Source organism: Haliotis asinina, chromosome 2 (genome assembly GCF_037392515.1).
Source record: "Haliotis asinina isolate JCU_RB_2024 chromosome 2, JCU_Hal_asi_v2, whole genome shotgun sequence".
Lineage (NCBI taxonomy): Eukaryota > Metazoa > Mollusca > Gastropoda > Lepetellida > Haliotidae > Haliotis > Haliotis asinina.
In genome coordinates, this window is record NC_090281.1 from 83,283,583 (window position 1) to 83,297,884 (window position 14,302).

Consider the following 14,302-nt stretch of genomic DNA (forward strand, 5'->3'; position numbering starts at 1 on the left):
CCTCCACAGTGGGATAGCCTAGTGATGTCACTCACTCATCCACAGTGGGGTAGCCTAGTGATGTCACTCACTCATCCACAGTGGGATAGCCTCATGGTGAAAGTGTTTACTTGTCATGTCAAAGAACCAGGTTAAATTCAGGCAAGGGTATAATCTGTGAAGCAAGTTTCTATAGTTCTCTGCCATAACATTGCTGAAAATTGATGAAACCATATTCAGATGGTGTAAAACTCACTCACTCACTCACTCATGCCTGACAAAAGTCTGGGTCTCATTCTCCTCCTTTTGCACTGATATTGATGGAATACTGTCAAACCAAACACTATTTCCAACTGTGGAAATAAACCCATGTCTCATATTCATGAGCAGGTGCACATTCCCTTTCGCTGGTGTAATGTTCCATCAAGTGGATGAGTATTGTTTGATACTTGTAGCAAAGGGGTTCACAAAGGGAACTGAACCCAGACCTCAACAAGCACCTTAGCCACTAGGCTACCTCACCACACCAACACAAAATCACAACATCTGTGATCCCGTGGAGATGGAATGCTGTCATGAATGCTTTAGTCATGTCAATAACCAGGGAGAACACTTGATAGCGTTCTCCAGAACACCAATCAGGAAAATGGCCCATTCCATCCTGTGGACTGATATATGATATTACCTAACTCACAGACATTTGTATTGACTACATTGCCCAATGCTACACAGCACATACCCTAATTCAATAATCCTAACAGCGAGTGATGGTGTAATTGTATTTACCGATATGATTGTCGATGGTGATGACATGGTGATTCTGGAAATTTGTATCAGAGTCTTCACTAGTGTCTCTGGTGAGATCAGGATGCCATTTACATTTAGAAATGTTACATTAGTACGCAAGAAAGTAGAAATACTTTATGGGTAACTTAGTAATATATTCCCCCATGGTATATTTTGCATGCACATTTTCGTAATTTGAGCTTAATGTTATGATAATGCATTGGTCAACAGAGGTGAGGTAAAATATGACTTTTAGTGAGTGTGTCTGGTTTTACCCAGCTTTTAGCAACATTCCAGCAATATCATGGAGGGGACACCAGAAATGGGTTTCACATACTGTACCCATGTGAGGAATCAAATCCATCTTTTTGGCATGTTGAGGGGGCACTTTAACCACTAGGCTACCACACCACCTCAAGCATCTCTTTTAAGAATGTTACACATTGTGCATGTGTGTTTCTCTGTTTCTGCATTACCTATTTTTCTCTCTCTTTCTTTCTCTCTCAGTTTCTTTATCTATCTCTCGTACTCCCTCTCTGTCTTTCTCTGTCTGTTTGTCAGCTTGTCCAGACAAATGCCTTTTCAGATATGATGCCTCAGTTTGGTACATTCACAGAGATTGTACACTGACTGTGAGCCAAACAATCCTAATCAGGCAAGGTTACAACAATTATCCCCTTTGAATGACTTTAATAACTCTCGACTCAACACCTACTTTCAACTCTTAGCACAGATGCTCTTTCCCTACAACCAAAAAGGAATAAAACCTAGGTTGTATTCAACACATGTGAACACCTTAACCTGTTACCTTTTGTCAACATTACCAACATGTGCTATCAATTCAGCAAGCATTATTGTAAGGAAATAACCCCAGGGTTCACCTGCCTCTGCAAGAGCAAGGTGCTGAATACATGGAACATGGAGTAGACAGATCATGTTGGTTTCAGAGAAGTTTGGAAACCTTGGCATTCAATTTTATACATGACCATTAGATGTTAATTGAAATCTACTATTAATGATTACCCAATGCTGAATCAATGAAAGCCATGCTGGTACCACTGTCCTCTGCCAATCAACCAGGACTCCCATCTCCCCTGTCACCACTGACAGCAATTAGAGCTGATTCTAACAAACTAAAACTCCACAAAAAAAATAAATGAGAAGCTAAATTAAGCCAGGTCGAGTCAACATCTCAATGCAGAAGTGAGGGAGATAAAACTAGTCCAATAAAACAAGCTGGTTGTCTGAGCTGCACTCAAACACAATGCTAAATTACCATGTTCTTTGGGCAATGGCCTGGATCTGTACAGAAGGGAAAAACAGTGACATATCTACAGCTTATTGCATACCGTACTGGCGCTGGTACCATGACCTGATGACACTGGCACAACTTGAATTGTGGCAGTTTAAGTGAGTCTGAGGTTATCTGAGGTATATAGGATAATGTTTATCTGTTACATACATTAATTAATATCTTATCATATGCTGAATAATTAAGTAAAACAAAACTATCCCCTTCTGTTGGGGGCTTGTTTTCACAATAGGTTTAGATATATCTAATGTGTGGGTTGAAACTGAGAAGACACTATTTCTACAGATTTAGAATAATCACACATGTTTAGATTGATAAACAGCCAGTGTTTGAATGCCCTCAATTAAATTTTCTACAAATGCCAATTTGCTGGAGCCTTAACCCAATCTGATGCTGTGCAGGATGATGCCATGCAATCAATCAAGTCACTGAACCTGACCATCTGACCCAAAGGTCATCATTTAGGACCAGGTTATGATGCTGGGTGACTATTCTGTCCTGAAATCCCTATGTAATGGTTGAAGTGCTGCTCTGAACAGTATGTCATGCATATTACTGCATGTTACGATAATATGGGTTAATATGGTTATGTGATGCAGGTCACAGTTTACACCACTGGTAACAGCTTACATACCAAGGATCATCATCAGCCTACATGGATAGGCAGTTTAGCAAAACTGAGCATCATCATAGTAATAGCTTACACAGTCAGTCAGTTGGCAACACTAATGATCATATTGGTGCCAGCTTACATTGATAGGCAGTTTAGCAAAACTGAGCATCATCATAGTAATAGCTTACACAGTCAGTCAGTTGGCAACACTAATGATCATATTGGTGCCAGCTTACATTGATAGGCAGTTTAGCAAAACTGAGCATCATCATAGTAATAGCTTACACAGTCAGTCAGTTGGCAACACTAATGAACATACTGGTGCCAGCTTACATTGATAGGCAGTTTAGCAAAACTGAGCATCATCATAGTAATAGCTTACACAGTCAGTCAGTTGGCAGCACTAATGAACATACTGGTGCCAGCTTACATTGATAGGCAGTTTAGCAAAACTGAGCATCATCATAGTAATAGCTTACACAGTCAGTCAGTTGGCAACACTAATGATCATACTGGTGCCAGCTTACATTGATAGGCAGTTGACAATAATGACGGTCATAAGTGTACCAACTACAATAATAGGCAGTTAACAATAGTGGAGATCATACTGGTACCAACTACAAGAATAAGCAGTTGACAATAATGAAGATCAGACTTTAAGGTACCAACTACAAGAATAAGCAGTTGACAATAGCGAATATCATACCAGTATCAACTACAATAATAGGCAGTTGACAATAGTGAAGATCATACTGGTACCAACTACAAGAATAAGCAGTTGACAATACCTAGGATCATTCTTGTACCAACTATAAGAATAAGCAGTTGACAATAGTGAAGATTGTAAGTGTGCCAACTACAAGAATAGACAGTTGCCAATACTGAAGATCATACTGGTACCAACTACAAGAACAGGAAGTTGACAAATGTTAGTATCATCCTAGTACCAACCTATATGAAAAGGGAGTAGACAATACTGAAGATCATAATGAAGTAATCATGGATTTGTAACTAATAGCAACAGGGTCATGGCACCTAAGAGGCCAGGTTTTGCAGTGCAACCCTTGTACTTCAGATGACACTTTCCCAGGTTTGTAGATTGTTAGTTGTACCAACATAGGTGTCTGGAACCTTTGTGATTCATATATGGTTACTTCTTAGTATCTGGTGGTCATAGCGATATAGTTGTATTACATGGCATGATTTCGTGGTGATGTGGTACACTGCTCATGCTATCAATCACTTTGTTGTCTGTTTCTTATATTCTACAGACTGTGGCATTAAACAACATTCATTTACTCATACAAAGGTAAAGACAAAAGTTTCCATTGTGCAGTTGATAAAAGAACACTATCACTTCATCGTCCATTATTTACAACATGGAAATAAGGTCAGTCTCAGTATGCATTGTTTATTGAAGGAAGAGATTAAAATAAAAAATTTACATAGTCTGTAAAGTATACCTTTGACATTTTTCTGAAGATTTTCTTGAAACAAGGATGTTTGTTTACAGACCATCAAAGCTGACATTGTATACTATGAAACCAGCATAAAGATTCATGTCTGCTATTAGTTTAATTTCTCATGATTAAAGTATCCAGTTTTGAACTGCAGCTTCATTTTTCAGTGGATGAGACTGTCTGGTATATATGTAGGTGGTTTTGAGCTTTTATAACTCTAGAAATGGTTAACCTACTATTAGTTATTTGAAGACATACATCATGTTCAGGTTGGCAAGGTTGAGTGTTGTTTCATATCATCCTTCCACATTAATGAATGAGTGTACCATTACAAATAAGTGAATAAATATATGTACAGTCGCTGAAGATATTTATCGCTTAATTCACCTGACTATGTTGATAATTGATTGCCATCAACGTGAACTACAACTGGCAATGCAGCACTGTCTTGTATACACAATGTGCTTTGAAAACATACCACTCACACTGATTATATCATTGTAATATAAAGACACACCATCTATAAGGTTTACACAGGGCAGTGAATCCGCTTCTTCTGCTGACTGCTCCTGTGAGTAATTGCTTTGAACCAAGACACTAGGTGACAGCTAGAACAAACCTGAGATATAGAGAAATTTCTGTACAAAGAAGCATTGAATGAAGACATATATTCCCCCAAGACTTTCAATAACAAGCAGCTGTTGTGGTACATGAAGTGTCATTATATACAAGTGCTGTAAGTGTCCTTTTAGAAAGATGCTAGTAGTAAAACTACTATCTGACAACTAGGACCAACTGCTATAAGCATCTATTGAAGCACATTATCAGAAGCAAGAACCATTCTGGCTGGAACGAGTCCAGTTTTTCTGACGCTCCACTGAAACTGTGCAGTATAGAGTGATCTGGATTTTTTTTCATGTTTTTTAAGAGATTGGTATTGATGGCAAAGTCACAGGTGTGAACAGTGCTTTGGAGAGATGTATTGCAATTTTTCTCAGTTGTGACTGTCAATAATGACACATGGTCCAGGAACTGCAGACCTCGAGGCAAATATTGATGTGTGAATAAGCCCTTCCAATTATTTTGCAATGTTGTACCTGATGCGAAAGGCAGTCATGGAGAATTTACGTTTTCATGCTTGAAGACCACCTTGCATGTCACGATAATTTAATGGGTCATTGTTTTTTATTTGTATAAAAATTGAGTAAAGTACAGGTGATAATGATAGAGCAATACTTGCCCTTTTCATCAACACCTGGTGTCAGGCTTGCTATTCTGAAATTAGCCCTCAAACGTCTTAAGTCCGTACTTGGCTCTGATCAAAGTTAAGAATTCCTCGGCCTATGAACATTTAAAAAATAAGGGACCAGGCTCATATTCCGGTAATTTTAATTGCTATCTCACAACAGAATCAGTTTCAGAAGATAACCAAGATGTTTTGACTTCCTGATGGACATAGCACCTGAAAGTGAAACAAGTGTACCTTTCAAAATCTGACAAGTCCTAAATGTAAACATCCAATGCACCAAGAAACAGCTGAACACACTCTGCTTATGAATGACCATGGTCAATCAATCATGCTTGTTGATTCAGACTGGACAGCCTCAATGACTTATAGATCTACTGAGAGTATAGCTGGTGGGGGAACTTCTAGTCATGAAACATCCATGCTTACCATTGACCACCATGTGAATTACTGACCGATGGTAGCACATGCAGATGTCTGTGACAAAGTTCCATGTGCTATAACAGTATTGGGACAGTGGGATAGTTCAGTGGTTAAAGTGTTCACTCATCATGCTGAAGATCTGAGTTTCATTCCCCACATGCATCCAATGTGTAAAGCTCTGGTATCCCCCACCTTGATATTGGAATATTGCTGAAAGCTGCATACAACCTCACTCACTCACTCACTCACTCATTCACCCACCCACTCACCCACCCACTCACCCACTCACCCACTCACTCACTCACTCACCCACTCACCCACTCACTTACTCACTCACTCACTCACTCACTCACTCACTCACTCACTCACTCACTCACTCACTCACTCACTCACACACTCACTCACATGGTACAGATCTCTGTGCTAATCTGACTGGCTGTCACCTACAGGATGTCCACATATTTTAACCCTGGGTCTAGCATCTCTACACAGAGTTGGGATTATAGGCCTGACTTGGTAAATCAGTGTCACAGAACCATACATTATGTTGTCATGTTGTGTCATCACACTGAATTAGGGTGATAATGTCATCACTGGGAAAAATGTAGGATTCAAACAAGGGACCATTTGTAACTGTGAAAATATTAAAGCAGACTAAAGGTAAAATTGACGAAAAGAGGTAGACAGTTATGATTCTATGCTACAACTGAGGGTACTGCCTTCTGCAAGAAGCTATTCTAGAGCATTGGTAGGTTAGTGTAAAGTGTGTATGATGCACTAAGCTATTCTAAAACTTCAGTAGTGATTGTCATATGTGTATGCGAATATACCAGAGTATACAGCTTTCATTGATGTTACATTCACACTGGCTCACACAGCAAGCTATTCTAGCAGCCCCAGAGGTATATTGGTATCATGGAAATTGATGTTCCATGGAAGTGCTGGTTAGTCTGCTACTGCAGAGATCACACTGTCATATTAACATGCATTGTGGTATAATGTAATGGTGAATACATCGTTATTACATGACAACAACTGGAATGACTGGACTTCTTCACAGAGGTACATTTACAGGAATGTACGGGAATGTACAGTCAGATACTCAGTAAGCAAAGCTGGCTATAATAGCAGTTCCTGTTCTCAGCAGAAAGCTTTAGTTTTCAGTGATCTATTCATGTAATTTTCACCAGCATGGTGCAATGCAATTGACACAGGTTATTCTGTGGCAATGATGTGTTTGTGTTTACAGGAATCTGGTGTTTAACATTCAGTACACAATGATTGAGGTACACGGAGAGAAAGGGATAGTTACAGAAATCTGGAGGTAACACTCTGTCATCAGTGCTGGCTGTGACAGTATTGATCACTATGCCAGGCTTACAGAACAGACCCTGAGCTACTTGACAAAGAGTAACCTACAGTTACACAAATCTGTAGTCTGATGTTCAGTCAGGAAGGTTAGCCATGATACCACACTGTGTGATGTGACAAGCTCTTGATCACTACAGTAGACTAGAGTTACAGAACAGACCCTGAGCTACTTGTCAAAGGAGTAACCTACTGTTACACAAATCTGTAGTCTGATGTTCAGTCAGGAAGGTTAGCCATGATACCACACTGTGTGATGTGACAAGCTCTTGATCACTACAGTAGACTAGAGTTACAGAACAGACCCTGAGCTACTTGTCAAAGGAGTAACCTACTGTTACACAAATCTGTAGTCTGATGTTCATTCAGGAAGGTTAGCCATGATACCACACTGTGTGATGTGACAAGCTCTTGATCACTACAGTAGACTAGAGTTACAGAACAGACCCTGAGCTACTTGTCAAAGGAGTAACCTACTGTTACACAAATCTGTAGTCTGACGTTCAGTCAGGAAGGTTAGCCGTGATACCACACTGTGTGATGTGACAAGCTCTTGATCCTACAGTAAGCTAGAGTTACAGAATGGACTCTGAGCTACTTGACAAAGCAGGAACCTATAGTTACACAAATCTGTAGTCTGACGTTCAGTCAGGAAGGTTAGCCGTGATACCACACTGTGTGATGTGACAAGCTCTTGATCCTACAGTAAGCTAGAGTTACAGAACGGACTCTGAGCTACTTGTCAAAGCAGGAACCTACAGTTACACAAATCTACACTTAGACATTCAGTCAGGAACGTTAGCTGTGATACCACACTGTGTGATGTGACAAGTCCGTGATCACTAAACTAGGCTATAGTTACAGGGAGGCGCAGTAAGGGACCTGGCAATGCTGTTAGCAGTGGCTGCAAGACAGATCCACCACAGCTGTGTGTTAACTGACAGGGCTGACAGTTTCAAAGGGCTAAGAGTGACTGAGAGAGGGTTATGCACAGGATCTGTCCTGACAGAGAGATTTCAAGGGGTTTCACTCACTAACAGGGAGGCCTCTGTACATGAGGTTTATATCCACATGCACACATTGCTTCAAACACAAATAGTAGTGCATTTTCACACAGAGAACATGCTGAATGACATAGTAAATTTGTGTTATCATCTTATCATCTTTTTTGACAAAATTGCTAAATTATTTGTTTTACTACTGAAAAGTTTCTTTCAAAACTCTACCATTACCAGGAAATGTATACAAACACAATAAAATAGGTAAAAAAACATCATAACTATTTTTGTATCTTCTTTCAACAAATAGATGTGCACGGAACTTGTAAAATGCATACAATTTGATTTTTAATGTACCCCAAAAATCATCAGATTAGTTTAAAAGACTTATATTGCATTTTTAAAACACATGTCTGAAACAGACACTAAGTAACCATGATCATATTTGTACAAAAAAGAGATCAGTTTAATGAGAGATACACTTTAAAACAGACCTGAGAAAGAAATGGGAGTTTGTGGCGTATATTCCTTTATTCCTTCAAATCAATGCTAACCATGTAAAAGATCATAATACATGCATATACTGGGAATTTTACAACCAACATCACAAGTGTAAACTGATTTTCATTTCAATCACTATCTCATTAAAAAGCAATCAGAATATTCAGATGCTACATTAGGAATGACAGAAAAAAACATTGGTGAAGAAAATTCTGTCACATTCATGGAGCGGAAAAGTTAATATTGTATTTTGCTTTCAAAGGTTATTACAAATGTGAACCTGACTTTGATATTACATGAAGTCTCTGGTCTGTAGTATCAGCAAGACTCAATCATGTTTAACAATTATTCAGGCTTCAAGCAAACCAAAACAGATGTGCCTGGTTGTTATTATATTTAAATTCCTGAAAATTGTGAATCATTTTCTCTGATTGCCAGTTTAAACTTCAGAGAAACTCACTCTAGTATCAAATCACACGTCCTCCATGATGGAAAATCTGAATTACATGATACTATACAAGAACCATGTTCAGTCAACGCATCTTTTCAAATTCACATTCTAAATCAATTATATAATATTGACTATCCCATGTTAACTTTCTCATTTCACTAACCAGATCTCTTCTCCTATTTCATCTCTCTTTTCCCCATCCCCTATACTTCCTTATCAAGGAAATCTGTTTTGTGATTGTCAGGAATTACTGTCCACTGGAGTCGATAGTTTATTTTTATCAGGAATCAACCTTGATACTTCAACAGATCAACCAACTGCCCAACCCACCCCAACTCCCTCCCACAGTCTGTCAGCCCCCCCACCCGTAACTGACAAAATCAATGTCCTTTGTATCTTTCCTATACTTTGATCTTTTCCTATATTTTTAGGTGAAATTCTTCAAACGATTTTACACCATCCACATTTCCCTCCGTCCATATTGACAATCTCCAAATCTATCCCCTTGGTGAATACTCGTACCTATGTTCAGTTGAAAGCTCCCTTGCTGTGTTGCCCCACGTTCTGCTCAATCAATACTCGTAGCTAGTATAGGTCTTATGTTCCAAATAAAAAACTTACCCATTTAATTTCCCTCATTCAAAGTCTAAATGAGAACTCCTCTCCAGTTTATGTTACTCCTGTGTGAGCTTCTCCAGCATGAACCCCTAAACCCCACACACAAAGTTTATAAAAATTTACAAGTAGCACCAGGCTCTACCTTTAGGCAAATCAAGAAAAGGTCCATTGCTTACCCTACACCCATCACTCAAACCCATGTCCACAACAACACCTACCCCCACATCCACAAACATCTCCCTGTACCCACATCCATGTACACACATACCCATGCACAAGCATACACATCCATATCCGCTACCCCCATCCTCACAATAACCCACCTGATGCTATATACACTATACAAGTTTGTCCCATCAAAATAAGATGCATGGTTTACTTGAAGCTTTATTGTTTCCTTCTTGAATTTCCTTGTCAATAGACCCGTGAATGTCCGTTGTAGAATACAGCAACCCATGCTTGTCGTAAAAGGTGACTAACGGGATCTGGTGGTGAGGCTTGCTGACTTGGTTGACATGTCGTCAGTTCTCAGTTGTGCAGATCGATGGTCATGTTCTTGATCACTTGACTGTCTGGTCCAGACTCGATTATTTACAGACTGCCACCATACAGCTGAAACATTGCTGTGCAGCATAAAACTCACCTCACTCACTCACTCTTTGTCCGTAACTGTCCCCACCCCTACTACTTACCATTGCATTACCCACAAGGCTACCCCTGCACCCTGGTCATGTGTCTAGGATAGTCAGCACCATACCCATCCTAGAAGATTCCACTGGAGTGTTGATCATCTAAGACCTTGCTTTACTCATTTCTCCTACATGGTGTGATATTAATGAACACTGCTCAAAATCATCAGAAACCAAACTCACATCTTGAACTTACTTCTCACATCAGTGGCATGTGAAGTTGGTGAGGTGATTATGTTAAAACACTTTCCATAAGAAATGATGTTGATTCTGAATAAATTCTGAATTTCAAATCCCCTTAATCAAGTGATGACCACATAATTTGTACTCAATCCCCGTCACTTCACCACCCATCCCAGTTTACTTCCTTGCTTCATGCCTATCCCCTTCCCTGCTTGTTCTCCGATGATGAAACAATACCATCAAATAAAACATTACTTCCCAGTTACTACTGGCTGTCACACAGACCAGGATGCCAACAAACAGATCTGTGTCGTCTCGTGGCTGAAACCCTATATTCCTGAAATACACCCCACAAAGAAAAAAATATAATTCCGAAAGCAAATCTAATTTTCTAAATGTCGATACTTTACTTTCCCACTTGGAGAAAATAGACATTATTTGTCTCAGAAGACCATGCTAACATCCCTTATAACCCTTTACTACAAACAATGATTAAAGTCTTAAATGGGAACATTTAGACCATATGCAATCCTATTATGACATTAGCTTTCACATTATTAAAATCTGTGTCCCTTTTCTAATAAAACTGAACCTGCCAGCCTCAGACATGTCAAAGAGCTGTGCCCTTCATCCTCCAAGTCTGTATTCCCTCAACACACAATGGATGGAATTCGGAAGCTGTATATTAGAATTTTACTATCTCAGTCCAAAGAAAACGGATTCAATAATCATCTGAGAATATACAGAGCCAGTGATAGTCTGATAGAATTCTCAAGACTTTATTCTGCGGTTACACAGCATTGCTGCTACAGTTCGTGATGTGGTTCCCACTGCAGTGGGAGAGGAATGCATTGATTATAGGGGCAACTGATGACTAGCTACGGCACTGTCTCTGCTGTAGGATGCTCACAGTCTTCAAGGCATATGGAACCTCTCCAGCACCCCTTACTCCTGCTCTGACAACACAAGGGGTCCCCCTAATCCTCTGTGAAAGGAGCTTGCTTGATTACATTACTTTATGTATAATTGATTTCAGAAGCTCATTACTGTTTAATTATAGATTAAAATTTCAAGAGAAGATATAGAAAAGGGCAATCCAACATTATGTCACCCTTATTAAGGACATTTTCGATGTGCGCTCCTTAAAATCTGTGGAACATTATTTACTAACTGGTTTTCAAACTCAGAGCTATTCTTAAAAAGCCATGGTTGAAATTGTAAACAAGTTGTTTCAGGGGTTCTTGAACTTTTTAAAAATTCAGTATCAACAAAAGGCAAATTGAGCTGTGAAACACTGTAAGTGAAGGATAGTCTTCTAAAACTGATAAGGATATTATTCCTAAACTGATAAGATAGTCTCAGGATAAATCTTAAGCTATAAAGGGTTTGTGGAAAATCAATACATCCAAATTCCATTCCATCTTTCAAACCTGTAACTCCAACAGATCATCATCACACAATTTCAAACAATACCGAAATATATCAGACTAAAGACCATATCTTACGATACCACAAATCCAGAATTATCCAATGTGACTTTTCACTGCTGGTTTCATGCTTCATTTATAATTCATAACAGACATGGGTGATTAAGAATGTACACTAAATCCTTGATATTGAAAGAGACATGATCTTGTGTCCAGACCATCAATGTAATTCCCTACAGATTTGAAAGTGTTCAAGAACTGATGTAAGAATATGCATTTTGACACAAAATCTAGAAAATAGAAGTCATGGTATTTGAAATTCTCATCCAAGTCATTCAACTTATATGACTATTTCCAGTTAAATTATCAAAGCAAGAAGTGATGCATCTCTGTGTACATATCTATTTCTGGATCAATCGTCAATGCATAGTTCTCAAATGATTCTTGATTCCAGCAAAACATGTGCACCTGATGTCTTCATCTTTTCATTGAAGAAAGGAAAGGAATTTAATGGTCATTATATCAACATGTCATTTAATGACAAGAATACTTTACTTGTTCAGCATCTGATATCAGACCCTTCCTGAGTTTTGGGTCTCAGTGATTCAAAAGGATAATTGGTATTATAAAATTATATTTTATGTGAAAGCATACTATTGCTTTTCAAAGTCTGACTGTTAGTTACATGAGATTATAAAATAAAACCCAATCATTTCAAACGAATATCAAGCAACATTGATTTTAGCCATATTCTACCTTGGTCTCAGTCCCATACAATGGTATGTGCAAAGATATGGATTTTGACAGTTTCAGGGCGAAATCCAGTCACTACGCAGTGCCGTGTTTCATGGATTTAGAGAGGTTTGTTTGTTTAGTACAGAAAACATATCCTCTGGTCCAGACATCTGAAACAGAGCTCAAACTATCAAAGCAAATTCAAAGAACTTGTATGTTTTTGTTCAATCATTTCTGTTTGACATTAATGATTTATATCAGCTTAATCATACCACATTTCGGTTTATATTGATTCCACTTTTTATATTCTCTGTATCTAAAGCACAGATTTCTTTCTCTGGACAATTTTGTGGACAAGAATTGTTGCTAGTAATTACCATTTGAATCCAGACATTGATATTATTACCTATGGTGACATTTATTTCACATCAGTGTCTGTATCAGTTGAAGTTAATACAAAATTTTCTACTTAAATCACAGGATATGATTAAAAAGTCATAAAAATAACTGAATGATTAAAGTGATCATTATCTATTCTTGGGTACATTTCATAAGGGAATTAATCTCTTGGGTTTTCTAAGGACAAATTCATGTCCACCAAATCACCAAATGAATTTAGTCATCAAAGTCTGAATAACATATATCTCTTGATTATTTCATTATCTGATGTTTCCTCGAATCTTACTCAACACCACAAACAAAATTATCTCTGTGAAATTATGGATTAAAGTCAAACCCTAATCAACATAAACTTGTGATAAATGTCAAAGTTGAAATCCACTTTTCCAAAAGTATTGTACACAAAATGTCACTCACTCCAACAGTGCAACTGACTCCATAGACTTATCACAGTATTATTTGCTTGAAAAACCCTCCAGCTATCTTTACCCTTTCAAAGAAAATCTATTTTGATTTTGCTAAAACTTGACGAATTCCTTCATGCTCTTGGATATTTTTTAATGGAACTAACAGTCATTATCCATAATTGTTCAAAGCAGAAGCACAAACCTACCTCTCACAAAGTTATCTCCAATGCTATATGTAATCCACTATATTCAATTGTAGGAGACACACATCCCTATTCACTATAGACAGTGAAACGCTTGCTCTTAACAGTCATATATACCGCTAAGCACTACACGCTGATATCACGCCAGTATCACCTTTTACAAGATGCACGTTTGTTTCACTCCAACGCTAAGCACATCCCTGCTACCTTTCGAACCGAGTGCTTCCATAGAGACATTGCTCCGCCCCCTGGGATGATTGACAGGTTAAGTGAGGCGGGCAGATGGTCATGTGACTTGGAACAGCCAGTCAAAACAGAAGCACATCATCAACAGTAGCATCACATGGAAGAAATCTGGTCATGTTGACATGGGTGAGAGCGTGTTTATTGCATGTCTCTTGCAGTGCGTGATTTGTTGCTTGTGAATGGGCAAAGCTTTCGGTGTATGTCATGGGACAGGGTGAAGGGAGGGGGTTGAAGGGTGCGGGGTGAAGCAGGGATTTA

General features: G+C 38.6%; 1 protein-coding gene across 2 annotated transcripts in view; it reads right to left on the reverse strand.

The window, feature by feature from the left end:
* Nucleotides 1-13,976, reverse strand: part of LOC137274458 (protocadherin-11 X-linked-like) — a 137,492-nt gene extending 123,516 nt beyond the window's left edge. For both annotated transcript variants that reach the window (XM_067807652.1, XM_067807653.1), the window contains exon 1: nt 13,802-13,976. The gene's annotated coding sequence lies outside the window, so the exon portion shown is untranslated. The remainder of the gene's footprint in view (nt 1-13,801) is intronic.
* Nucleotides 13,977-14,302: the final 326 nt, after the last annotated feature.